Genomic DNA, 26,615 nt, shown 5'->3' with positions numbered 1-26,615 from the left:
ATGCCTAAAAACAGTAAAGTTACTCAGCGAGAGCACTGCAGTCACCATGCCAAAGAGTCTGTGGCTGATCTCTTGGCCCATGAAGAACTCATAGATCACAAAGCAAGTTCTTTGAATGTATCAGGTCAAAACAGCCAGCCAAAACAGCTGGAAGACAGCTCAGAACTTGAAGACAGGCCAGCATGGAACAGCAAATTATATAGTGAATAAAGTACCCCCTCTTGTAAAATATAAGGATATTATTAGTTACCGAGGAGTTTCATGACCATATAAAAACACGAGGCCGAAGGCCGAGTGTTTTTATACAGGTCATGGAACTCCGAGGTAACTTCTAATATCCTCATATTTTACAACTTGGGGTACTTTATTTATTATAATACACAAATTTTAGTGAGTCATGTGACAGAAATTACATCACTACTCACCGTTTATAACTGATGACATCACTACTCACTGTTTATAAGGATATCATTTACAGGATATTCATGGCTTTTGTGTATTATACTGTAGTACATTCTTGCACTAATTGGATATTCTGTAGGCCTAGGCAATGTATGGCGGTTTCCATACCTTTGTCAGAAAAATGGAGGAGGTAAGTGGAAGCTACATTGTTTGCTTTTTTATTGTAATATTAAACATAAACAGCTTAATTTCCTGTAATGTAGTGAGGGTCAGCTTGTTTAAACTTTTCAAGGTGTTAGTGTTAACAAATATATAATCCTTACATTTCTAAGCACGCATTAGCCATGGTGAAATTGGGAGCAGTGCTGCTGTTCGTTGGTTCATTTCAGTATTTCTGTTAATTGTTATATGCTATAAAACGAAGAGAATTAATAAATGCTGTTTATTATCAGAATCTGTAGTTTAATTAATAAATAAATATACCTGCATGTAAACTAATTTTGTTGACCTACTTCCATTAATGTTCACAGTTACTTTTTTCAAAGAGCATGCAGACTGAAGATCATTACATCTTTAATATGTAAACCATTAATTATGAATTTTGTCAGAACATATTCTGTGTTCATTCCTGCTATGTCTTTACCCTGCTGTATCTCTAATCCGTTTGAGGGTGAGGGAGCCTGCGCTCAGCCAATTAGCACTTAATAGGTGAATGCTTCAATCTTCTCAAGGATGTACCGAACATCCAAAATTGCCAATCTTTCAGTGAGAGGGAGGAGAGCACTCAAACGCAGATTAACTGCTTGTGGTTAATATTTATTCAGACTGCTGTACACTACATGTTTCGGGCCGTTAATGCCCTTTCTCAAGTGTAACAAACACAGATACACAGTGAACATTTTAAACACACCCATTCCACCCCTTAATTCACAGCATCCAATCTGGGATGGTATGCAAATTGAGAGAATGTTCAATTTTGTGTCAACAGGTGATTGAAGGGAAAATCAAATGTATTCAAAGTGCTTGGATACTTTGTGCAGAAATGACCAATAAAATAGATACATTGTATACAATGTTGAAGATTATCCAATGAAATAAATACATAGTGCATAAATTCACCAACCTGTTAAAAACAGAATTAGTACAAAAAAGCAAAACCTGGGGGTACTACCTTTATGGGTCTACCCCAGTTTAGTAATTTTAAAAAGCAAGAGATTAAGATACTTGAGGCTATTTAAAAACGTAGAACTATAAAATCTTACCCTATTTCTGTCGTTATTGTAGCATTTTATTTTCATTATATTTTCAACTTTCAAGGTCTGCAAAGTAAAGATTTACATTATTAGTACTACAAATACGTGTCACGGCTGGCACACAATACCAGAACAAGTGCCAAGAGTACCCTGGTCTCGGCGGGCAATGAGAAAAAGCAGGAAGGTCCCTTTTAAACTTTTAAATTTCGCGCCATTGCGTGCTGACGTCATCACGCCAGCGCGCATGCGCCTACTAAACCAGGAAGTGCGCGCCGCGCGCTCACTAAGAAGAACCCGGTGCATTAGAAGAGGAGCGGCGGGCGTCCCCGCCGCACCACTAGACCACCAGGGTTAGTTACTTTCCTTACATTACCCCCTCTCTAGGGGGGGCTACTGGACCCCCAGGCTTACCAGGAAATTTGGAGTGAAATTGCTTCCTGAGGCGGTCAGCCTTGATGTCTTCAACTGAGACCCAAGAGTTCTCCTCAGGACCAAAGCCCATTCACCTAGTAAGCTTACCTCGCACAAGGCGGGAGTCGAGGAACTCTTGGATCTCATATTCAGGCTGACCTTCAACCAACACTGGGGGAGGAACAGACAAGTGACAAACATTAGATGCAGGTTTTAAAAGGGAAACATGAAAGGAGTTAGAAATTTTGAAATTAAAAGGTAATTTTAGACGAACAGAGGAAGGATTGATTATGGCAATGATGGGATAAGGACCAATGAACCTGGGACCAAGTTTGGGAGAGGGAACCTTCAGTTTAATATTCTTTGTAGATAACCATACCAAGTCCCCCGCCTTGTACTGAGATGCCTCTCTACGGGATCTGTCAGCAGCTTTTTTCTGAGCTGAGGAAGCTGTGGACAGTGAGTGGTGGACCGGGGACCATATCTTAGAAAATTGTTCTACAGAAAAGGAGATTTTTAGTATAACTTACAGTACCGTTAAATCTCTTTCTCTCTAGTCAATTGGGGGACACAGGAACCACTGGGTTAAGCTTCTCCAAACAGGAGGCAGGACACTGACAAAAAATAAAATGTTGCTCCTCCCCTTCCCTATATCCCCTGTGCTTAACCCTCCTACCTCAGTTTAGTATATCAACCGAGAATAGGATAACTCAAAATAAGGCTTAACTGCCACTCTAATAAAAAGAAAAAACTTATGTCTCAGGGAGGTAGGTCCTGTGTCCCCCAATTGACTAGAGAGAAAGAGATTTAACGGTAAGTTATACTAAAAATCTCCTTTTCTCTAACGTCATTGGGGGACACAGGAACCACTGGGACTTACCAAAGCAGTCCCTTAATATCCAGGGAGGGAAGAGACAATTCGCCCTTAGTCGGTCATTGACTACCGTATGAAGAACCTTCCTACCGAAACACGCTTCGGCGGAAGAAAAAACATCAAAACGATAGAACTTTGTAAAAGTATGGACTGACGACCACGCCGCCGCCTTGCACAACTGCTCTGCAGAAGCCTCATTCCTCCATGCCCAGGAAGTACTTAAAGCCCTGGTTGAATGAGCCTTTACCTGTGCTGGGGGACTTCTGTGAGAACTCTCATATGCCTGATATATGGACTTCTTAATCCATCTGGCTATAGTAGCCTTCGTTGCAGCTGTTCCCTTCCTTGGACCTGAGGGAATGACAAACAGTGAATCCGAACGCCTAAATGAGGCTGTCCTATCCACATAATATATTAAGGCCCGGACTACATCCAGGGTATGTAGCCTTTTTCCCTTTTCGTTCCTAGGTTCTGGACAAAAAGAAGGTACTACAATAGGCTGATTCACATGAAAATCAGATACAACCTTGGGCAAAAAAGTCGGAACCGTACGTAAGGTCACCTTATCTCTATGGAAGACCATTAACTCCGGAGCAATCGAGAGCGCACTCAGCTCCGACACTCTCCTGGCCGAACAGATGGCCAATAAGAACACCACCTTTGACGTCAACCAATCCAAAACTACCGACCTCATAGGCTCGAACGGAGCTGAGAACCAAGTTAAGATCCCATACCGGTACAGGTGGACGAAATAAGGGAGTAACGTGAGCTGCTCCCTGAAGAAACGTCTTTACATCATCTCGTTGGGCTAACCGCTCCTGAAATAAGACAGATAAGGCAGAAACCTGAAGACAGCTTGAGACCGCCGTCCAGTCCCTGCTGGAGGAACTGCAACACATTGTTAATCTGCAACTGCTCGAATGGAGCCTGATGTCTCTCACGCCACGTACTGTAAGCCCTCCAGATCCTATAGTAGGCCTTCCTGGCCTTAATCATGGTCTCCAACACCCTATCCGAGAACCCCTTGCTCCTCAGGATGGCTGTCTCAACCGCCAAGCTGTCAAAGACAGTAGGGCAGGATTGTGGTGAAAAATTGGACCCTGACGCAGCAGGCCCGGCCTTAACGGTAGTTTGAACCAATCTCCGTCTGCCAGGGAGATCAGGTCTGAAAACCACACTCTTCTTGGAAAAAAGGAACCACCATCAACAAGGTCAGTTTCTCTCTCCGAAAACCTTTTTAGGATCCTTGGAATCATGGGAATTGGTGGAAACACATACGCCCTGTGATAACTCCAAGGAAACATCATTGCATCCACTCCCTTTGCTCTTGGATCCCTGGATCTTGCCCAGGAACCTCGGTAGCTTTGCATTGTGGCGGGATGCCATCAGATCTATGTCTGGCTGACCCCACCTGTCTACCAGCAGGGAGAACAACTCCGGTAGGAGTTCCCATTCTCCTGGATCCAGGCGGTTTTGACTTAGATAATCTGCTTCCCAATTTAGAATTCTGGGGATATGAACCGCTGATATCACTACCCTGTGGTGTTCTGTCCACTCCATTATCCTCTGCGTCTCTTTCCATGCTGATACACTCCTTGTGCCTCCCTGATGATTCAGGTAGGCCACTGCAGTAGCGTTGTCCGACTGGACCTTTATGTGCTTGTGCTTTAACTGATTCTGCCACTGTACTAAAGCCTGGTAAATGGCCCGAAGCTCTAAAATATTTATGGGCAGTTTGGACTCCGCGGGAGACCATGTGCCTTGTGCCCACATCTGATTGAGCCTTGCCCCCATGCGGTCAGGCTTGCATCTGTTGTCAACAGCGTCCACTGTGGGTCCTCCCATGACTGCCCCTGAGCCAATCTTGATGGAACTGTCTGCCAATTCAATGACTCTCGTGTTATCCTGTTGAGCATAATGGTCTGCTCTAGCGAACCCCTCTTCCTTCTGCGGAGAATGCACAATTGCAGAGGTCTTAGATGATATTGGGCCCACAGCACTGCCTCCATAGCGGCCACCATTAACCCCAGAATCTGCATGCAGAATCTCACTGTGGGTATGCGTTCCTGGCGAAGCCGCTCTACCATACTCCTGAGTCTCAACTGCCTCTCGATGGGCAGAATAACTCTCTGTGAGCTTGTGTTGAACACTAGCCCCAGGAACTGTAAAACCTGGCTTGGCACCAGGGAGGACTTCTGTTGATTGATCATCCACCCAAAGGATTCCAAGGTTGTCACCATGATGGACACATTCCTTGTGGCCATCTCTTAGGAGTCCGCCTTTACCAAGATGTCATCCAGGTATGGGATAATGGAAATCCCCTGAAGTCGTAGCGTTGCTGCCATACACGCCATGATTTTTGTAAACACTCTGGGTGCGGACGTCAGGCCGAATGGAAGGGCCACAAACTGGTAATGCTGCTGAAGGAAAGAAAACCTTAGAAACTTTTGATGTCCTGGCCAAATGGGAACGTGAAGATACGCGTCCTTGATGTCCATTGACGCTAAAAACTCCCCTCCTCTCATGGATCTGATCACTGAGCGAATGGACTCCATGTGAAAACGGGAGTATCTTATGAACTTGTTCAGTGCCTTCAAGTCTAACATTGGACGGAAGGACCCGTCCTTTTTCGGCACAATAAATATATTTGAGTAAAAACCGCCACAGCACTGGTCGAACAGAACTGGTACCACTACTCCTGACTGTAGTAGTGTCCTCACTGCTCCAAAAAAGGCCTCGTGCTTCGGCTCCTTTACCGGCACCCTGGATAACATGAACCGTCGAGGTGGAGGGGCCTGAAATTCCAACTTGTACCCCTCGCTGACCAATGTCCGAACCCAGGAATCGGACACCTCTCTTACCCAAGTTTCCTGGAACCTCTCGAGCTGCCCTCCTACGTCTCGACCGAGGTCCCGTGACCCTGCCCAGTCATTGGGCAGGGGGCTTGTCAGTGACTGACTTGCTGCTGGACTTGCGGTTCTGCCACTGGGGTTTTCCTCGTTGCTGGAACCTCCCCTTTGAACGGTATGAATCCGATGTCTGAGCTCTTCCTGGGGAACGAAAACTGGAGCCTCGAAAAAATCTTCCACGTTTCGAACCAGATCCAAACAGAGCCCTAGGCTGTGGCAATAGAGTATTCTTACCCCCTGTTGCTTGGGAAATTACCTTTTCTAGCTCCTCTCCGAATAGACGTTTCCCTCTAAACTGCAATGATGTCAGAGACTTCTTAGAGCTCAATCTGCTATCCAATTCTTTAGCCACAATGCCCGGCGAGCCGCCACCGAAGAAGCGGATGTCCTGGCCGTGGTCTGTATTGCATCCAGAATTGCATCGGTCAAAAAGGCATTTCCCTCTATAATCTTGGAAGCCAATGAACATAGCTCCTCTCTAGGAGTATCACCTCCCAATCCTTCTAAGAGAGCCTGAGACCACGAGGTAATTGCCCTGCTGGTCCAAGCTCCTGCTATCATAGGTCTAAGAGTGGATCCTGCTCAAATAAAGATCGCCTTAAGCGAACTCTCTAGACGCTTGTCTGTGGGATCCTTAAAAGCCGCCGCATCAGGAACCGGAAGAGCCGTGTTCCTGGATAGTCTCGACACCGGGACATCCACAGTGGGCAGCACACTCCACTTCTCCACAAACTCCTTGGCAAAAGGATATGAGCGAGAAAAACGTCTTGACGGCTGAAACTTCTTCTCTGGGGAGTCCCACTCCTGTTGTATAATATCTCCCAGCTGTTCATGAAACGGAAACTCAGCCGCCTGTTTAGACTGGCGCTTAAAAGGTCCCTTATGGACTGACCCAGTAGAACTTGAGTCTACCAATTCTAATGTTTCCTTCAGGGCCCTTATCAAGCCCTCCACATCATGAGGAACCTCTCTATCCGGTTCCACGCTCCATTCGTCATCCTCAGATGACGAAACCACCTCCCCCTCACTGTGGTCAGATAAAGACTCCTCAGCAGAGGAGTCCCCTGAGACTAAGGAGGTCATAGCCTTTCTCTTCAAAACCTGTTTCCTTTGTTTTGGGCTAGTGCCCTGCACAAGGTTAGGTACCTCAGATAGGTGAGAGATAAACCTATCTAGAGAAGAGGACAGGCTTGCAATGCCCTGCAGGTTCGCCAAGGACTGGAACAACTGCACCGCCCATAATGGAGCTGGATCATTTAAAAAGGAAGACCCCAACACAGAGTTCCCCGCAAATTCCCCAGCAGAGGCACTGGCCGTAATTAATTTGCCTGTATTGGTATCATTAGGGGCAATAGAAGGAGAAGACTGCTCCCCAGCAGCAGTGCATGCCAGGCAAATGGCCTCCTTTTGACCCTTGGGCATTTTTGCATTGCAAGCCGTACATGAAAAATATGTGACCGCGGCCGGGGGTTTGGCCTTCCCTCCTCTGGTAAACATACTGTTTATGCTTAAACTGGGCCTTCAACCTTTAGTCAACGGCCTCTACTCCACTCCCCCCCCCTTATCTTGCCTCCAACAAAAAAAACCCGCTGCACCCCTGGTACCGCCTCCCGGTTGCCAGCAGCCAAGTAACCCACTTCGACGGAAGAAGAGAAAAAAAAAAAAATGCTGCAGCCAACTGTAGATACATCCGATAACTGCGCACAGAAACCAGGCGCTCCGCCATTACGTCACTTAAATGCACACTTGCGCGAAAACGCGCGACAGTGAAAGCTCGCTGACGTCAATATGCACACAACAACTAAGGCATCATTAACCCAGAGGCAGGAAACAGTTAAGCACAGCGGGCGGAGGAGGGGGGCGGAAGTAGAGGGAAGCGTACCCCACTTACCCGGCTCCATCCTTGCACTGGATATACTATATACAAGCCGTGTGTTCCGGTTGTACCTCAGTGCTACCTCTGCGCGATCCTCCGCTCCTGCCCTCCACAAGAAGGATCTAGCGGCCGATGGTCTGCTTCTTAGAAGTCTCATGACCCTACCGAGGTATTCCGCGTAGGGGGGCTAACATAACGGAGCTCAGGTGTGTCCCTGACTCCTGTCTCACCCCTGGTGTCAGTGCTATCCACTGACCGAAGCATTCCTTGCGTAGGGTCTCTCTAGAGACCAAAGTCCTACCATCCTAGTCAAGGACACTGCAAAAACTGAGGTAGGAGGGTTAAGCACAGGGGATATAGGGAAGGGGAGGAGCAACATTTAATTTTTTGTCAGTGTCCTGCCTCCTGTTTGGCGGAGCTTAACCCAGTGGTTCCTGTGCCCCCCAATGACGTTAGAGAAACATTGGCAGAGGGTACAGGAGAGGCAGAAAAAGAGAAAAGCTTTGGGATGCAATCCATTAACTACAAAAAGAGGAGACTCCCCAGAGGATGAATTGGAAGCATTATTATATGCAAATTCAGCCCAAGCCAACAGTTCAGACCAAGTAGACATGGGACACATAACATCGAAGATATTGCTCAAGGGATTGGTTGACCCTTTCAGTTTGGCCATTTGTCTGGGGATGGTAGGCAGAAGAAAGGGATAACTCTGTACCAACTAAAGAACAAAAACAGAAACAAACTGAACCCCTCTGTCAGAAACAATATTTTCAGGAAAACCGTGTAACTTAAAAATATGAGTAATAAACAGTTCAACCAGGGTTTTAGCAGAAGGAAGGTGAGGAAGAGGAATAAAATGAGCCATTTTACTGAACCTGTCTACCACCACCCAAATCACATTTTCCCTTGAGAAGAGGGCAAATCCACAATAAAATCCATGGAAATGTGGGACCATGGTGACAAATTGGACATGAATTAACAAAAGCCTTAGTATCCAACTTAAAAGAAGGCCACCAAACATGACGGGAAAGTAGAGAAATTGTCTTTGCAATACCTGGATGACCTGCCACTTTAGAGTCATGAACCTCCCTCAACACTTGTTCTCTAAGCTCCTCAGGTACGAACCATCTACCAGATGGAGTTTCAGCAGGAGCAGAAGACTGTAAAGGGGACAATAAGGAAGAGAGGTCAGACTCTAAGGCTGCAACAATTATTTCCCTGGGAATGATGGGAGTACACTCACTAGGGTCAGAGGAAACTGCTTCGAAACTCCTAGAGAATGCATCTGCCTTGACATTTTTTGATCCAGGATGAAAAGTTAAAGAAAAGTTAAACCTTGAAAAGAATAGGGCCCATCTGGCTTGCCTAGGATTGAGGCGCTTAGCATACTCTATATACAAAAGATTCTTATGGTCTGTATAGACCGTAACAGGATGTTTCGCACCTTCAAGGAGATGCCGCCATTCCTCAAAGGCCCACTTGACAGCCAACAATTCCCTGTTCCCAATATCATAATTCACCTCTGCCGGTGAAAATTTCTTAGAGAAGAAGGCACAGGGATGCATTTTGTTGGTTGTCGGGTGCCTTTGAGAAAGGACTGCCCCAGCCCCTACTTCAGAGGCACCTACCTCCACAATAAATGGCAGAGTAGAATCTGGATAACGGAGGATAGGGGCCGAACTGAACTCTTTTTTAAGAATTTCAAAGGCTTGCACAGCATCTGGGGGCCATAAACTGGGATTAGCTCCCTTTTTGGTTAAACTGGTAATAGGGGCGACGAGAATGGAAATTTTTTTTAATGAATTGACGAGTAATTCGCAAAACCGAGAAACTTTTGAGTTGCAAGTAACGAAAGGGGTTGGGTCCAGTCCAGGACTGCTCTCACCTTGCCTGGATCCATTTCTAGACCCTTGCTGGAAATTATAAACCCCAGAAACTGAACAGAACCAACCTCAAAGGTACATTTCTCCAGTTTCGCATAAAGATTATTTTTTCTTAGCCTACGTAAGACCTCACAGACATGCTTACGATGTTCAGATAAATTGGAAGAAAAAATTAGAATATCGTCATGGTAGACCACTACGAATATTTCCAACAGGTCCCGGAAAATGTCATTGATAAACTCCTGAAACACAGCAGGAGCGTTGCAAAAGACCGAACGGCATTACAAGATATTCGTAGTAGCCGTCCCTGATGTTAAATGCAGTCTTCCACTCGTCCCCCTCTCTGATTCGAATTAGATTATAAGCCCCCCTAAGCTCAAGCTTGGTAAAAATCTTAGCAAATCTAATTTGGTCGAAGAGTTCAGATATTAAGGGAAGGGGATAGCGGTTTTTAATAGTGATCTTGTTAAGTCCCCTGTAATCAATACAGGGACAAAGACCGCCGTCCTTCTTCCCTACAAAAAAGAAACCCACCCCCGCAGGGGAATTAGAAGGTCTAATGAAACCCCTCTCCAGGTTTTCACTAATATACTCCTTCATTGCCTGGGCTTTGGTGTAAGGAAAGTAACTTACCCTGGTGGTCTAGCGGGGACGCCCGCCGCGCTCTCGGCGGGGACGCCCGCCACGCCGACTTTCCTCTTGATGCGCCGTTCTGTTTCTACGTTTTGGCGTGCCTTCTGTTCTTTGGTTGGGATTGAATTATCATTTTCCTCTGCTTATCACCCCCAAACGAAAGGTCAAACTGAGAGGGTAAACCAATCCCTAGAACAGTACCTCAGGTGTTATGTGTCTGACAACCAGTCCACGTGGGCGGAACTGTTACCCTGGGCAGAATTTGCATACAATAATGCTACCCATTCTTCCTCTGGGGAGTCTCTTTTCTTTACTGTAAATGGGTTGCATCCCAAAGCTTTTTCTTTTTCTGGGTCTGGTTCCCCTGTACCTTCTGCCAATTCTTCTGTCGAACAATTCTCTAAGGTTTGGTCTCAAGTGCATGAATCTCTGTCAGCAGCTACTGCTGCTCAAAAAAAAGCTGCTGACAGATCAGATAGAGAGGCACCCCAGTATAAAGTGGGGGATCAGGTCTGGTTGTCTACCAAAAATATCAAGTTAAAGGTGCCCTCTCTCAAACTAGGACCCAGGTTTATTGGTCCATATCCCATTTCCGAAATCATTAACCCATCTTCAGTTCGCCTTCAATAAGCTGTTAATTTTAAGATTTCGATTCGCGCCTCGTACGAGGTAAGCTACAATACCTTATTAAGTGGAAGGGCTATGGCCCTGAGGAGAACTCGAGGGTCTCAGTAGAGGACATCAAGGCTCACAAAATCAGGAAGAAATTCCATCTAAAATTTCCTGGTAAGCCTGGGGGTCCAGTGGCCCCCCCTAGAGAGGGGGGTAATGTAAGGAAAGTAACTAACCCTGGTGGTCTAGCGGGCCGGCGGGGACGCCCGCCGCGCTCTCAGCGGGGACGCCCGCCACGCCGACTTTCCTCTTGATGCGCCGTTCTGTTCCTTTTAAAGGCGCGCTGGCGCGTGGCGTCAGCGCGCAATGACGCAAGGCCTTATGGGTATTTAAAGGGCCATTACACAGTATTCTTTGCCCGTGATAGGACTTGTTTCCTGGTGCTTCAGAGCCTTAGTGCATCTGTTCCTGTGTATTATTGATCTCCTGTTGTGACCTTGCCTGTTTGACCATCCTGATATCTGTAATCCGACCCAGCCTGTATCTTGACTACTCCTTCTGCCTGATCCTACTCTGATTGATTACCCGGTTTGACCCTTGCCTGCCTGACAATTCTTGATATCTGCCTGCCTCGACCCAGCCTGTCTGACGATTCTCTCGCTTGCTCCATTTGTACCGTGACCTTCGGCCTAAAGACTCTGCTAACAGCCGTGCCCCTTCGCCAGCCAGAACATCTCGCCTTGCACCCCTCGTTAAGTCCAGGTGGCACCCAAGTAAGCTGAAGCCCAACGGTGGTCACACTACTGGTGAAGCCGAGCCGAGACCAGGGTGCTTGGCATTTGTTCTGGTATCGGGTGCCGGCCATGACATTTGGGCAATGAAAGAGGATAGGTTCTACCCCAGGGAGGAGTTGACCCAGGAACCAGATCAATTGGCCAGTCATACTGCCGATGCGGGGGTAGAGTCTCGGCTGCCTTTTTTGAAAACACATCAGAATAACCAGAGTAGACAGATGGTAAACCTTCTAGTATGGTAGTGGCCACTACCGAAGGAATACAAACACCCCCACACTGAGACACCCACTGAGTAACCTCCCCAGCCACCCAATCAATAAGGGGGTTATGGACCTGGAGCCAAGGTAACCCCAATATAAGTGGGGAAGAAGCACCTTCAAAAAGGAAAAAGGCAATTTCCTCACAGTGGAGATTATTTATACACATTGATAAAAACATAGTCTTGCTAGAAATTTTACCTGACCCAAAGGGTCTTTTGTCCACCGCTAATATTTTCATGGGGACACTTAATGAGACAGAAGGAATATTATGTCTGGCTGCAAAGGCAGCATCCAAGAAATTACCCTCCGCCCCCGAGTCCACAAAGGCGAACACCAAAACAGAGCCCCTAGGCCAGGTTAATTTGACCGGTAACAGAATCCTTGAGGCAGATTGGGTAGAGTAAACTCCTGTACCCAAATGGAGCTCCCCTTCTCCATTTAGGCTTGGGAGTTTCCCGGCCTCTTAGGACACAAGTTTAGAAAATGGCACTTCTCTCCACAATATAGGCAGAGACCCAAGGAGCGCCTGTGTGCCTTCTCCTCAGGGGTTAGATGAGAAGTGCCTATTTGCATAGGTTCCTCCTGAGGAGAGGGCGCAGAGGCCTTAGAGATCTTATCAGAGGTAACTAAGGCAGATTTATCACTGGAAGCACCAGGAAAATTTGAAGAACCCTTTTCACCCCTTCTCTCTCTCTTTCTTGTCTCCTATCCACCTGGATGGCAAGGGACATGAGATCGTCCAGGTTAGAAGACAGAGGATAATTAACAAGACTGTCTTTGACAATGTCTGACAGCCCTATACTGAACTGGCTACGTAGAGCCATATCGTTCCACCCGGTCTCTACTGCCCACCGGCGGAACTCAGTGCAGTACACCTCCGCATCCCGTTTCCCCTGGCGTAACTTACGAATCGCGGTATCGGCCGAAGAGGCACGATCCGGGTCATCGTAAAGTATGGCCATGGTCTCAAAGAAAGTATCTAAGGAGAAACGGGCTGGATCAGAGGCAGGCAGTCTAAAGCCCAAATTTGGGGATCACCCTGTAATAGGGTCATGACGAACCTTACTTTCTCCTCACCTGTTGGAAACGAGTGAGGGAAGAAACCAAGGTATAATTTACATGCCTCTTTAAAGACAAAAAATTTTGTTCTATCACGCCAGCGCGCATGCGCCTACTTGTCAGGACTGCCAGAAGTACGCGACCCAGAAGTACTCGACGGCGCTGTTTACATTCCCGGCGGTCACAGTGAAGATCCAAGATGGCGGCGCCCATGCTGAACACATGGCTGCAGCGTCGCTGCATGATGATGTCATCGCTGGTGCCGGGATTTCATCATAAAAGGGCGCCCAAAACACTGTGATGGCGCCCAAGAATAGGATTTGCTGCCATTAATCCTGGGTTCCTGTTTGTTTCCTGTTTCCTGATTCCAGCTTGATTCCAGCCTGATCCCAGCCTGTTTCCAGCTCCCAGTCTGTTTCTAGCTCCTGTCTTGGTTCTGACCCCCTGCCTGAACTCTTGATATTTGATTCTGATCTGCCTGCCCTCGTGAACTCCTGCCTGTGACCACTACTACTGATTCTGCTTAACCCTTTGGATACCGCGACCTTGCTCCCTCAAGAGGGCTTCCTCCTTGATCCTGACTACCTCCCTGGAGGGAGCTCCCGGCTCCCTGACATTATTCTTGGGCCATGGATCCCACTGAGGAAGCTCAGCCAGATTTCGGCAGGGCCTTTCGAGGTCTGCATACTCGCATGGAGGTGTACGAAGCTCGACAAAATTTTGTCGGACACACGCTGGAGGCGATTTTGGAAAAGTTATCCATGCTGACGCCGACTATTCCAATGCTGACAACGCCCACGCCAGTTGCTGCCGACATGGCTACACAGTCCTCCACTTCTGGTCCACTTATTCCTGCACCGCCTCTCTACAGTGGCGACCCTCAAGCCTGTCGTGGTTTTGTGAATCAGTGCCAGATCCGGTTCGCCCTGCAACCTGCAGAATTTGTCTCTGAGCGAGCTAAGGTTGGTTTCGTAATCACTCGTCTGGCAGGGAAAGCGCTTGAATGGGCATCTCCGCATTGGGAGAAAGAATCTCCTTTATTAGATGATTCCAAAGCCTTCCTTCAAGAATTCGGGATGGTGTTCGATGCTCCCGGTCGGGTGGCGACCGCTGCTTCTCGTTTGTTCCAGATCCGCCAAGGGAATCGCAGTGTAGCGGAATATGCCATTGATTTCCGTACTCTCGCTGCAGAGACTTGTTGGAACAATGATGCCTATCATGCTGCCTTCTACAATGGACTATCCGCCTCAAAGATGACCTGGTCTCCCATGAATTACCCACGCAGGTTGAAGACCTCATTGCCTTGTCTTTCAAGGTGGACACCCGTCAGAGAGAACTGATAGGCTGATAGGGATCGAGTCAAGAAATTTCAACCCATGTTGGCTCCTCGCTTCCAAAGACCGCTGTTACCTTCTACCCCTCAGCAGCCTTCTGTTATTCCTCCGGAGGAACCTATGCAAGTCGGAAGAGTTCGTCTCTCTGAACAGGAGAAACTCCGGAGACGTACGGCTGGACTTTGTCTCTATTGTGGTGGTCAATCCCACTTTGCCAACTCTTGTCCTGTGAAGCCTCCGAGTACCCCTCTTCAAGGTAACCCGGGAAAGACTCGTGTGAGGGGTGTTATTCCTGTAAAGCCTCAGAGTTCCCCTCTTCAAGGTGACCCGGGAAAGTCTCATGTGAGGGATGTTGTTCCCAAATGTCAAGAGAACTCTCACAGGTTCTTTCTGCCTTTGCAGATCCGTCTGGCCACTAAGACCATTGTTGGCTCAGCATTCATTGACGCTGGTGCTGCCGGAAATTTCATGGACGCTCTCTTTGCTAAGTATATGAATGTTCCACTATTTCCATTGACTCCTCCTCTTCGAGTAACCGCCATTGATGACAGACCCCTTGAATCTGAGTTTATTTCCATGACAACTGGGGAATTGCCTGTGCAGGTTGGGACTTTACACAAAAAAAAGTTATCGTTCCTGATTATTTCCTGTCCTTCTGTTCCTGTCGTCTTGGGGCTTCCCTGGTTACGCCTGCATAACCCTATCATTGATTGGTCCTCGGGGCAGGTTTCCCGTTGGGGTCCATACTGCCAACAGCACTGCCTTCCTGTTGAACCCATCCAGAGGGTGAATATTTCTACGTCAGATTTGAAGACGCTTCCCTCCTTCTACAAGGAATTCTCTGATGTCTTCTGTAAAAAGTCTGCAGAATTTCTCCCTCCTCATCGTCACTACGATTGTCCAGTTGATCTCCTGCCTGGAACCATGCCTCCTAGAGGTCGCACTTATCCTCTCTCCCCAGCAGAGACCGCTGCCATGAAGGAATATATCCAAGAAAATCTCCAGCGGGGGTTTATTCGCCCTTCTACTTCTCCTGCAGGGGCTGGATTCTTCTTCGTGGAGAAGAAGGATGGAGGCCTACGTCCTTGTATTGACTACCGGGGTCTTAATAAAATCACCGTTAAGAACCGGTATTCCTTGCCTCTGATCGCAGAACTTTTTGACCAACTGAAGGGGGCTAAAATCTTCTCTAAGTTGGATCTCCGTGGGGCGTATAACCTTATCCGCATCCGGGAAGGTGACGAATGGAAGACAGCATTCAACACTCGTGATGGGCACTATGAGTACCTCGTAATGCCATTTGGTCTCTGCAATGCCCCCGCTGTCTTTCAAGAATTCGTGAACGACATTTTCCGGGATCTCTTGGGAAAGTTTGTGGTTGTGTACCTAGATGACATCCTGATTTTCTCCAAGGACCTTGCAAGCCATCGCTCCCAGGTGAAGGAAGTACTCTCTCGTTTAAGGAAGAACTCTCTCTTTGCCAAACTGGAGAAATGTGTGTTTGAAGTGTCCAAGATTCCTTTTCTGGGCTATATCATCTCCCCAGAGGGTTTCGAGATGGATCCTGTGAAAGTGTCTGCAATCCAAGAGTGGCCCTACCGCTGAGCACTAAGGCAATCCAGAGATTCATTGGTTTTGCCAATTACTACCGGCAATTCATTAAGGGGTTCTCTTCTAGCATTGCTCCTATCCTGGCCCTCATCCGAAAAGGGGGTAAACCCAGCTTGTGGCCCCCGTCTGCTATTGAAGCCTTTCAATCCCTGAAGGATGCCTTCACTTCCGCTTCGGTTCTCCGCCATCCTGATCCGGAGTTACCTTTCTTCATCGAGGTGGATGCTTCTGAAGTTGGAGCTGGAGCTATCTTGTCCCAAAGACATTCCTCTGATGGAAAGTTGCACCCATGTGCATATTTCTCTAAGAAGTTCTCTCCTGCCGAATAAAATTATGATGTAGGAAATCGAGAACTCCTGGCTGTCAAGCTTGCCTTAGAAGAGTGGCGTCACCTCCTTGAAGGTTCCTTGATCCCAGTCACGATCTACACAGATCATAAGAATCTTGAGTTCATTCAATCTCTCAAGAGGCTGAATCCCAGACAAGCAAGGTGGGCTCTCTTCTTCTCTCGATTTAACTTTGTCTTGACTTATCGCCCTGGCTCCAAGAATCGGAAAACCGATGCTCTGTCTCGAAGTTTCACTCCGGTGGATCATTCTCCTGAAAGACAAGAGCCAATTATTCCTCCTGTCATGATAATCGCTTCTTTGTACCCTCAATTTGCTGATCAAATTCTGGCTGGTCAATCTTTTGCCCCTCCTGCTACCCCCATCGGAATGGCATTTGTACCTCCTGAACTTCGTCTGCCTATCCTGCAACAGACTCATAGCTCCAAGCAAGCGGGACATCCTGGTCCTGCTAAGACTCTAGAACTTTTACGGCGTCTAGTCTGGTGGCCGACTATTCGTAAAGATGTCAAAGACTTTGTTGCTGCTTGTACCGTTTGTGCCACTTCCAAGCCTAGCCATTCTCGCCCTAGCGGGTTACTACAGCCATTGCCTGTCCCCTCTCGTCCTTGGACGCATTTGGCAATGGACTTCATAGTCGAACTTCCTCCCTCCAGTGGGAATACCGTGATCTGGGTCGTCATAGATCGTTTAGCAAGATGGCCCATTTCATCCCATTACGGAAGCTTCCATCTGCAGTGGAGTTGTCGCAGTTGTTTATTCAATTCATTTTCCGCCTGCATGGCTTCCCGGCGGAGATTGTCTCTGACAGAGGTTCCCAGTTCACGGTGAAGTTTTGGCGTTCCTTATGCAAGGTCTTGGGTATTGCTCTCCAATTCTCCTCTGCCTATCATCCCCAAACGAATGGGGCAGCGGAGCGAGTGAATCAAGCCTTAGAACAATTCCTGAGAAATCATGTCTCCCTCTGCCAAGATGATTGGTCTGACCTTCTCCCGTGGGCGGAATTTGCTCATAACAACGCCTGTCATTCATCTACTGGAAGATCTCCATTCATGTCTGTGTATGGCCAACATCCTCAAGCCTTTCCACAAGACTTTGTTTTGACTGATGTCCCAGCCGCTGATGACCATGCGGCCCATATGTCCGCTATTTGGGCGGCAACCAAGTCTAATTTGGAGAAGAGTGCTCTTGTGAACAAGAGCTTCGCTGATCGGAGACGTAGGTCCTCTACTCTCTTCAAGGTTGGTGATAAAGTTTGGCTTTCTTCCCGAAACATTCGTCTGAAGGTGCCATCTCCCAAGTTGGGTCCGAAGTTTGTGGGTCCATTTCCCATCTTGGAGATTATCAATCCTGTGGCTGTCAGACTTCAGCTTCCCCCTGAGATGCGAATCCCCAACGTGTTTCATGTCTCCTTGGTGAAACCCGTTACCTCCAACCGCTTTTCTGTTGACCAGTCTCCCCCTGCTACTATCTCTGTGGATGGTCAACAAGAATATGAGGTGGAAAAGATCCTTGACTCCAGAATCTCCAGGGGTTCTCTTCAGTACCTCATCAAGTGGAAGGGCTTTGGCCCTGAAGAATGCTCCTGGGAAGGACACTCATATGTTCATGCTGCTCGTCTTGTGAGGGATTTCCACGCCAGGTTTCCCCAAAAGCCTTGTCCTGGTGGTCCAGAGCCCCCCCGTGGGGGAGGGGGTACTGTCAGGACTGCCAGAAGTACGCGACCCAGAAGTACTCGACGGCGCTGTTTACATTCCCGGCGGTCACAGTGAAGATCCAAGATGGCGGCGCCCATGCTGAACACATGGCTGCAGCATCGCTGCATGATGATGTCATCACTGGTGCCGGGATCTCGTCATAAAAGGGCGCCCAAAACACTGTGACGGCGCCCAAGAATAGGATTTGCTGCCATTAATCCTGGGTTCCTGTTTGTTTCCTGTTTTCCTGATTCCAGCTTGATTCCAGTCTGTTTCTAGCTCCTGCCTTGGTTCTGACCCTCTGCCTGAACTCTTGATATTTGATTCTGATCTGCCTGCCCTCGTTAACTCCTGCCTGTGACCACTACTACTGATTCTACTTAACCCTTTGGATACCGCGACCTTGCTCCCTCAAGAGGGCTTCCTCCTTGATCCTGACTACCTCCCTGGAGGGAGCTCCCGGCTCCCTGACACTACTAAACCCGGAAGTGCACGCTGCGCGCTCACTAAGAAGAACCCGGCGCATGAGAAGAGGAGTGGTGTGGCGGGCATCCCCGCCGCACCACTAGACCACCAGGGTTAGTTACTTTCCTTACAATACGGTTTCAAACTCTCTCCTCCTTCTCACTGAAAGATTGTATCTCTAATCCATAGTGCTCATCTGCTGTCTGATGCCATTCCAGTCGCCTTTTGTTTTCACTTTTTCTTTTGTCATATGTTGCCTACACAGTTCTACTCTTGCTGCATCATTTGAAATCCTGTCAGGGAAGTAGGGACTAAACACTGATGTTACAAACTGTAAGAACTTCTCCAAAGCTTATAGACAGCATGCAGGAACTACACAAACCACAATGCATTGCACTGTGAGGTTCTGTTCCTTATTGAAATCACATATGCAGGGAATTGTGTGGTTTGGAGGCTGCAGTCTAAGGACACCTGGCTGTTGATACAAAAGTAGTCAGCTCAGCAAAGTAGTCAGAGCGATCAGCAGAAGAGCAAGGGGCTAGGCTTAGGGAACTGTCAGAAACCATTAAAAATCATGAAAAATCTGCATATATTTTAATTGAGGTATATTGCAAAGTTGCTTGAAATTATGTTTATTTTCAAAAAGCTTAAGCTTTTGTGGAGTTCCCCTTTAAATTGTGAGTAAGATGCATTACACACTATTTGCAGGTGCCCCAGTATCATACCAGAGATCTGAGGAAACTATCCATTTTATCTTGAAAATGAAATTGCAGCCAATATTTAGTACATTGTACATAGCACTGTTTTGCTAGATGAGTCCTGGTGTGGATTTGTTTTGGCTTTTGACTCCATATCTTCACAGGTGCTTATATGGTCCCCTACCTGATCTTACTTATTATAATTGGCATCCCACTCTTCTTCCTTGAACTGGCCGTTGGACAGAGAATTCACAGAGGAAGCATTGGAGTATGGAACTAAATTTGTCCCCAATTAGGAGGAATTGGTTATGCTAGCTGTGTGGTTAGTATTGTCTTCTATGCACTACAGATTGGCAGTCATTCTTTCTTGGCTATTTTCTTCTCTTAATTTAAACTTCTATTCATTGATTATTATTTTATTATTATTAACATGTATTTATATAGCGCCAACATATTGCGTAGCACTGTAAAGTAAATGTGATTATACAACTAAATCACATGAATTATATACATAGAACATATGGAGTTACATACATCACAATCAATACCGGTACAAAAGGTGAGGAAGGCCCTATGCAAAAGAGCATACACTCTAAAGGGAAGTAATACACAAGGAATGCTTCATTACATTTAAATACATGGTTTTATTGCTGCAAGTTGACCAGGCTCTGGATGTTATGAAACAAAGAGGTTTATGGAGAACTTGCATATGAGTTTTTTAACACTGACCAGCCATTTTAATATAAAAGTCAAAAAGAACATACATGTATATTATCTTGAAGCAGCCATTCCAGGAAGCATTGATGACAGAAGTGAAGAATTTGAAGCGGGAGCTTGCAGCATTGAGATGAACTAAAAATATAGGGGAGGGTTTACTGCTCACTGTATAGGAGTCAATGAAGTCAACAATGAAGATATTACCATAATTTTTTATACAGAGCCAGCAAATTATGCACTGCTTTACATACATTTACATCTTACAATAGTTTTACAAACATTGGTTACAGATTAGAAATAGGATAAGAGAGTCCTGTTCAAAAGTACCTACAATCTAAAGGTAGACAGTGCAGGCTTGTGGTTCACCTTCAGTTAACTTTCAGTATGTTAGAGAATGGCTAATTCTAAACAACTTTGCAATTAGCCTTAATTTTTTCTTTTTTATAGTTTTTTAATTATTTGCCTATTTCTTCTGACCCCATGTAAAAAACAAATGTTCTGTAAGGCTACACATTTAGGGGCAGATTTATTTAGGGTCGAGTAGTTTTTACCTCAAAAATTCGAGTTTACGAGTTGTATTTTTTGGTCAAAACTCAAATTTTCGGTTTAAAAACAAACTCGAATTGGTCCAGTTTTTTTTAAAAAAAAACTAGAATATTTGAGATTTATTAGGGTAGGGACACACTGGGCGATTTGGGGAGATTTAGTCGCCCGGCGACTAATCGCCGCGACTTTCCACGACCAATCTTCCCCGAATGCCTCCCCTCGCTCTGCGCCTGGCTAAAATGAAAAATCGCCTGCGCTAATCACACGCGGCGATTCGTTTTCCGAAGTCGCCTGAAGTTTCCTCGTGAGGCAACTTCGGGCGATTTCGGAAAACGAATCGCCGTGTGTGATTAGCGCCGGCGACTTTTCATTTTATCCAGGCGCAGAGTGAGGGGAGGCATTCGGGGAGAAAAGTCGCTGCGATTAGTCGCCAGGCGACTAAATCTCCCCAAATCGCCCAGTGTGTCCCTACCCTTATACCTGACCCTGGAAATAGCTCAAATTCAAAAATTCACCACCTAAAATCTGTGGAGGTTATGTAGCAGTCAATGGCAGAAGTCCCTTGAACCATTTGAAGAGGTTAAGGGTAGGGACACACTGGGCGATTTGGGGAGATTTAGTCGCCTGGCGACTAATCGCAGCGACTTTTCTCCCCGAATGCCTCCCCTCACTCTGCGCCTGGATAAAATGAAAAGTCGCCGGCGCTAATCACACACGGCGATTCGTTTTCCGAAATCGCCCGAAGTTGCCTCACGAGGAAACTTCGGGCGACTTCGGAAAACAAATCGCCGCGTGTGATTAGCGCAGGCGATTTTTCATTTTATCCAGGCGCAGAGTGAGGGGAGGCATTCGGGGAAGATTGGTCGTGGAAAGTCGCGGCGATTAGTCGCCAGGCGACTAAATCTCCCCAAATCGCCCAGTGTGTCCCTACCCTAATAAGAGTCTGCTTGATGTTTGAGTTTTTTTGGAGGGTTTTGCCCAAAAACTCAAATGATTCAAGCGATTCAAGGTTTTTTTTTCGCTGAAAACAAGAGTCTTCGGGTTTATGGGACTCAAACTCACAGAATCAGGTTTTTCACATTTGAGTTTTTATTAAATAAGGTACCATTCAAGTTTCGACACCTGACCTTTGATAAATAACCCCCTCATTATTATTGCTACTTTTTTATTACTCATCTTTTTATTCAGTCCCTATCCTATCTATATCCCTGTCTCTTATTCAAATAAATATATGGTTGCTAGGGTAAATAGGGCCCTTGCAACCAGATTGCTCAAACTGGAAGCTGCTGAATAAAAAGCTAAATTACTCAAAATCCATAAGTAATAAAAAATCAAAACCAATTGCAAATTTTCTCCGAATTTTACTTTTTACATCATACATACATAGCTGTTGATAAGTGACCTTAAGTTTATTCACCACTGTGCTCACCTAAAAAAGCACGACACCCTGTTACATACAGGTACACCCCAAAAGATTTGCATTTTGAGTGAAGTTGATAAGACAAATGATACAATGTACAGGTGATTGCAATGTAAGTTTATGGGGGAGGTTACTTTTGCTATTTAAAAACATTGTGCTAAAAGCTTCTGAAACACTCGTATGTGCCATTACATTTTAGGTTATAAGATCTATATGTAAACATATTGATCAAACTTACAGTATTGAAAATATGTTCTCCAATGCAAGAAGTAGTATAGTTTTAATGGGGGGACTATTATTTCAACTAGCAAAAATTATGTATATTTTTTTGTTTTAGAACATAAAACAATGTTAATTTAAAAATCAATCTTGTGCTAAAAAATATCACACAATAAGATTGAGCTGTTGGATTTGTTATTCAGTAAAATTAGAGAACTCCAAGGGTCTGAATACTTTTACGTGGAAGCAATTATAAGTAAGATGGGGCAGGTGCTTCCTTTAGAACCTATACTTAAAGGAGAAGGAAAGCTACAGAGGCATTTTATTACCAATAGATTAGCTGCAATAGTGCAAGATAAAATGCTATATTTATTCTGTAGAATGTTTTACCATACCTGAGTAAAAAGCTCTAGAAACTCTCTGTTTGTTTAGAATATGAGCTGTAGTATTAATGTGGTGTGACATCACTTCCTGCCTGAGTCTCTCTCTGCTCTGGGCTCAGATTACAGTAGAGAAGGGAGGGGGGCGGGGAAAAGGAGCAAACTGAGCATGCTCTTGCCCAGGGCAATGAGGTTTAAGCTGAAGGCAGGAAGTCTGATACAGAAGCCCATGTGTACACAATAGAAGGAAAGAAATTCAGTGTTTCTTTTGACAGGGGACTCAGAGCAGCACTACTTTGGGGGTTTACTGGTATATTTAGATGGACCTTTCTGATAAGGCTTACTTAATTTTAACCTTTCCTTCTCCTTTAAAGGGATACTGTCATGGGGAAAAAAAATCTTTTTCAAAATGAAGCAGTTAATAGTGCTGCTCCAGCAGAATTCTGCACTGAAATCCATTTCTCAAAAGAGCAAACAGATTTTTTTATATTCAATTTAAAATCTGACATGGGGCTAGACATTTTGACAATTTCCCTGCTGCCCCCAGTCATGTGACTTGTGCCTGCACTTTAGGAGAGAAATGCTTTCTGGCAGGCTGCTGTTTTTCCTTCTCAATGTAACTGAATGAGTCTCAGTGGGACATGGGTTTTTACTATTGGGTGTTGTTCTTAGATCTACCAGGCAGCTGTTATCTTGTGTTGGGGAGCTGCTATCTGGTTACCTTCCCATTGTTCTTTTGTTTGGCTGATGGGGGGAAAAGGGAGGGGGGTGATATCAATCCAACTTGCAGTATAGCAGTAAAGAGTGATTGAAGTTGATCAGAGCACAAGTCACATGACTTGGGGCAGCTGGGAAATTGACAATATGTCTAGCCCCATGTCAGATTTCAAAATTGAATACAAAAAAATCTGTTTGCTCTTTTGAGAAATGGATTTCAGTGCAGAATTCTGCTGGAGCAGAACTATTAACTGATTCATTTTGAAAAAAAAACATTTTTCCCATGACAGTATCCCTTTAACACAAATGTAATGCAGTAATCTAGACTGATTGCTCAACAAGCAAAGATGCTCAGAAAATGCTGTGAATAGTAAAAAGATATGGGTTGAGTGTTTGGCTCTATTAGAAAAACAGAATATTTTGGCTACAGTGGACTGGTTTTTTTCTTCATGCATGCAAAGAGGCGTCAGAGTTCAGGACCTGAGGTTTTCCGGATAACTGATCTTTCTGCAATTTGGATCTTCATACCTTAAGTCTAATAGAAAATCATGTCAAAATTAAATAAATCCAATAGTCTGGTTTTGCTTCCAATAAGGATTAAGTATATCTTAGTTTGGATCAAGTACACGGTTCTGTTTTATTATTACCAAGAAAAAGGAAATCATTTTTAAAAATTTTGATTTTTTTTTTTGTATAAAATGGAGTCTATGGGAGATGGCCTTTCTGTAATTCGGAGCTTTCTGGATTATGGGTTTCCAGATAACAGATCTCATACATATACTTAAATGTTTAATGATGGAACTTTTTCTAGCGTACATTTTCACGAATCCATGCTAGAACTTAACCATGTACCATAATCTGTGTCAGTCACTGACTTAATTGAGCTGAGCCAGCTGTGCTACAACAAATGTCAAAATAAAACTGAATAATTTTTCATGCTACTGGTCTTTTTTTGTTAAAAGACCACTTCACACAAACCGTTTTTTAAATTTAGCCCGTTTAAACAGAAAAAATATTTAATAATAATAACTGGTAGATAAGTTAGATATTTCTGTCTGTTGCATACCAAGAACATGAAATTAAATATTACTATTAAAATGAATAGAGGGAGCCATTGATTGTTTGCCTGCTGAGAGATCTATTGAAACAGTGATGTCCAAATGACTCTCACAATTATTTTTAGGTTTGCTTCTTTGTTGGCCTTTATTATAATGTTATCATTGGATGGAGCATCTTTTATTTCTTTCAATCTTTCCAACATCCTCTACCATGGATTGATTGTCCCACTGTGAAAAATGGATCTGTAAATGGTATGTATTTTATCATTTTGAACATGTAATTCTAATGCTCTAAAGAAAAACTGTTTGGTTCTTACTAGCTGCTGTAGTATAGCAAGGGCTTTTGCCATTGCCATTTTCATACTGTTTTGGTAGTTGCTGTGGAATCATACAGTGCAAATATTGGGATTGATAATTGCACAAATAGTATGCAGTCTAGGTTTTTGCTGCAATCACTATTATAAAAATTCAAACAAACCTCAGTAGATGTTTAATACATCCGTTTTGTAAATACGTTATATTGTTTTTTTCCAGTTTATTTTTATATATTTTACAATTTTTTAGCAAGATGCTCAATCTCACCTTTTTTGCAGCTTCAAACAAAATACTGACACTGCTGTGAGTTTCTTAAAGATTTCATCTATTGTACTTTCAGTGCACCATTGACAAGCAGCATGTTTTCAGTAGAATTTTTTTTAAATAAACCTTTTACATTTGAAAAAGTATAACAAAAAATAATACAACTTATTTGTCAAAAATAGTTTTTAAGATCAATCACAGTTTAGTGTTATGAGTTTTTTCAAAATTGATAAACCATTTTGTCATTTTGCACTACTGTAAGGTGGGCATGAAGAGTGAAGTTAAACAAATGATTATCAGTTCTTGAAACTGAAGGCTATCTGGGATTTTATCTATTTTCCAGTTTGAACTCTGGTGCCTAAGGACCTTATATCTATACACTTTTATACATTTTGATGTTCCTGATATAACTCATGTTGGCAGTGTAGTTCCAGGAATGCCAACGATTCAAATATCATACAAGCAATTACATTTAGAGGGTTATTTACTAATACTCAAATCTACTTGACCGGAATAAATCGAGTTTTAGTAAATAAACCCCTTAGCATAATGCTGAAAATACCTAGGGGTTTATGTACTAAAACTTGAATTTATCTCATTTTTTATGAGATGTGAGCTTGACCAAACTCCCATCCACAATTTTATCTTATTTATCAATGAAATAACTGGAAAAAGTCAGGTTGGGAAAAAACTATAAATCTAGCAAAAACACAAATCATCAGACTTTTTCGGATTTGATTCCTGAAATGTTCGATTTTTTTTTTTGGTCGCCCAAAAACCATGAATTTTTTGGATTATTGGACGAAACCCAGCGCATATCACAATATCTTAGAATTGTAAAAGGGACATCCGCCATTGATTCTACATGACATTGACAGGTTTGAGATGGCAGATTTTTGGATTCAGACTTGCAGCTAAACTGGTGGATCAAGTTAGCATAATTGAAAAGGTCATCCTCTGGAGTGAATGGTCAGTTTGTAAAATTAGTGTAACATAATAAGTATTGCCATCTTAACAACAGCTGTGGAAAATGCTGAAATATATATAAGTTTATTATATTTTCCAGTGGTAGAGGCAGTGTGTGACAAAAGCTCAGCCACAACATTTTTCTGGTACCGGGAAGCTTTAGATATTTCAAATTCAATATCACAAGGTGGATGTCTTAACTGGAAGATGACACTGTGTCTGTTAGTTGCTTGAACAATGGTGTGTATGGCAATTACAAAAGGCATCCAATCATCAGGAAAGGTAAGAGAAAAACTTTCTTTCAGCTCTATTTTTTTGTTTAAAATGAAATAATGACTGAAGAAAATACGATTTTTACTGAGTTCTTCATAGTACTACAGCATTTGGTAAAGCATACCATACTTTTTACCCAAACATATTTTTTCTTAATAGTTTTTATATCCAAAACAAGTCTCTGTATAAACATGTTTTGGAAAAACTAAATAGAAAACTTAATAGATCCCAAAGCCAAAAAAATCCTGTAACAATAGTTTTACACCAGAAAACCATATTTTTTTGAGAAGTACACATTCTGTGGAATATAAATAGGTAAATAAGCCCTTCTATTCCTAGGAGCCAAGTCTTTATAAAAATGTATGAAAAGTGTCAAAAATCACGTCAAAACTTTTTTTGTACATACATATCTTTTGGTACAAAGAAAAAATATCCACAGATCCACTAAACAGTTGTTGCCCATTGTGCATAGGATTACCAATGTATTTTTCATGTAGAGACCGAAAAATTTAATTAGTGCATACAAATTGTCTTGGAGGTCACTTCAGCTACTGAAAAATCAACACATTTGCAGCATTTTATGTGGTGAAAGCAACAAAAAAATATGTTCACCCCAGAAAAC

General features: G+C 44.4%; 1 pseudogene; it reads left to right on the top strand.

The window, feature by feature from the left end:
• Positions 1 to 26,053, top strand: LOC108704540 (annotated as a pseudogene).
• Positions 26,054 to 26,615: the final 562 nt, after the last annotated feature.

The sequence above is a fragment of the Xenopus laevis genome, chromosome 2L (assembly GCF_017654675.1).
Source record: "Xenopus laevis strain J_2021 chromosome 2L, Xenopus_laevis_v10.1, whole genome shotgun sequence".
NCBI lineage: Eukaryota > Metazoa > Chordata > Amphibia > Anura > Pipidae > Xenopus > Xenopus laevis.
This window is presented reverse-complemented; position numbering and strand designations above follow the sequence as displayed.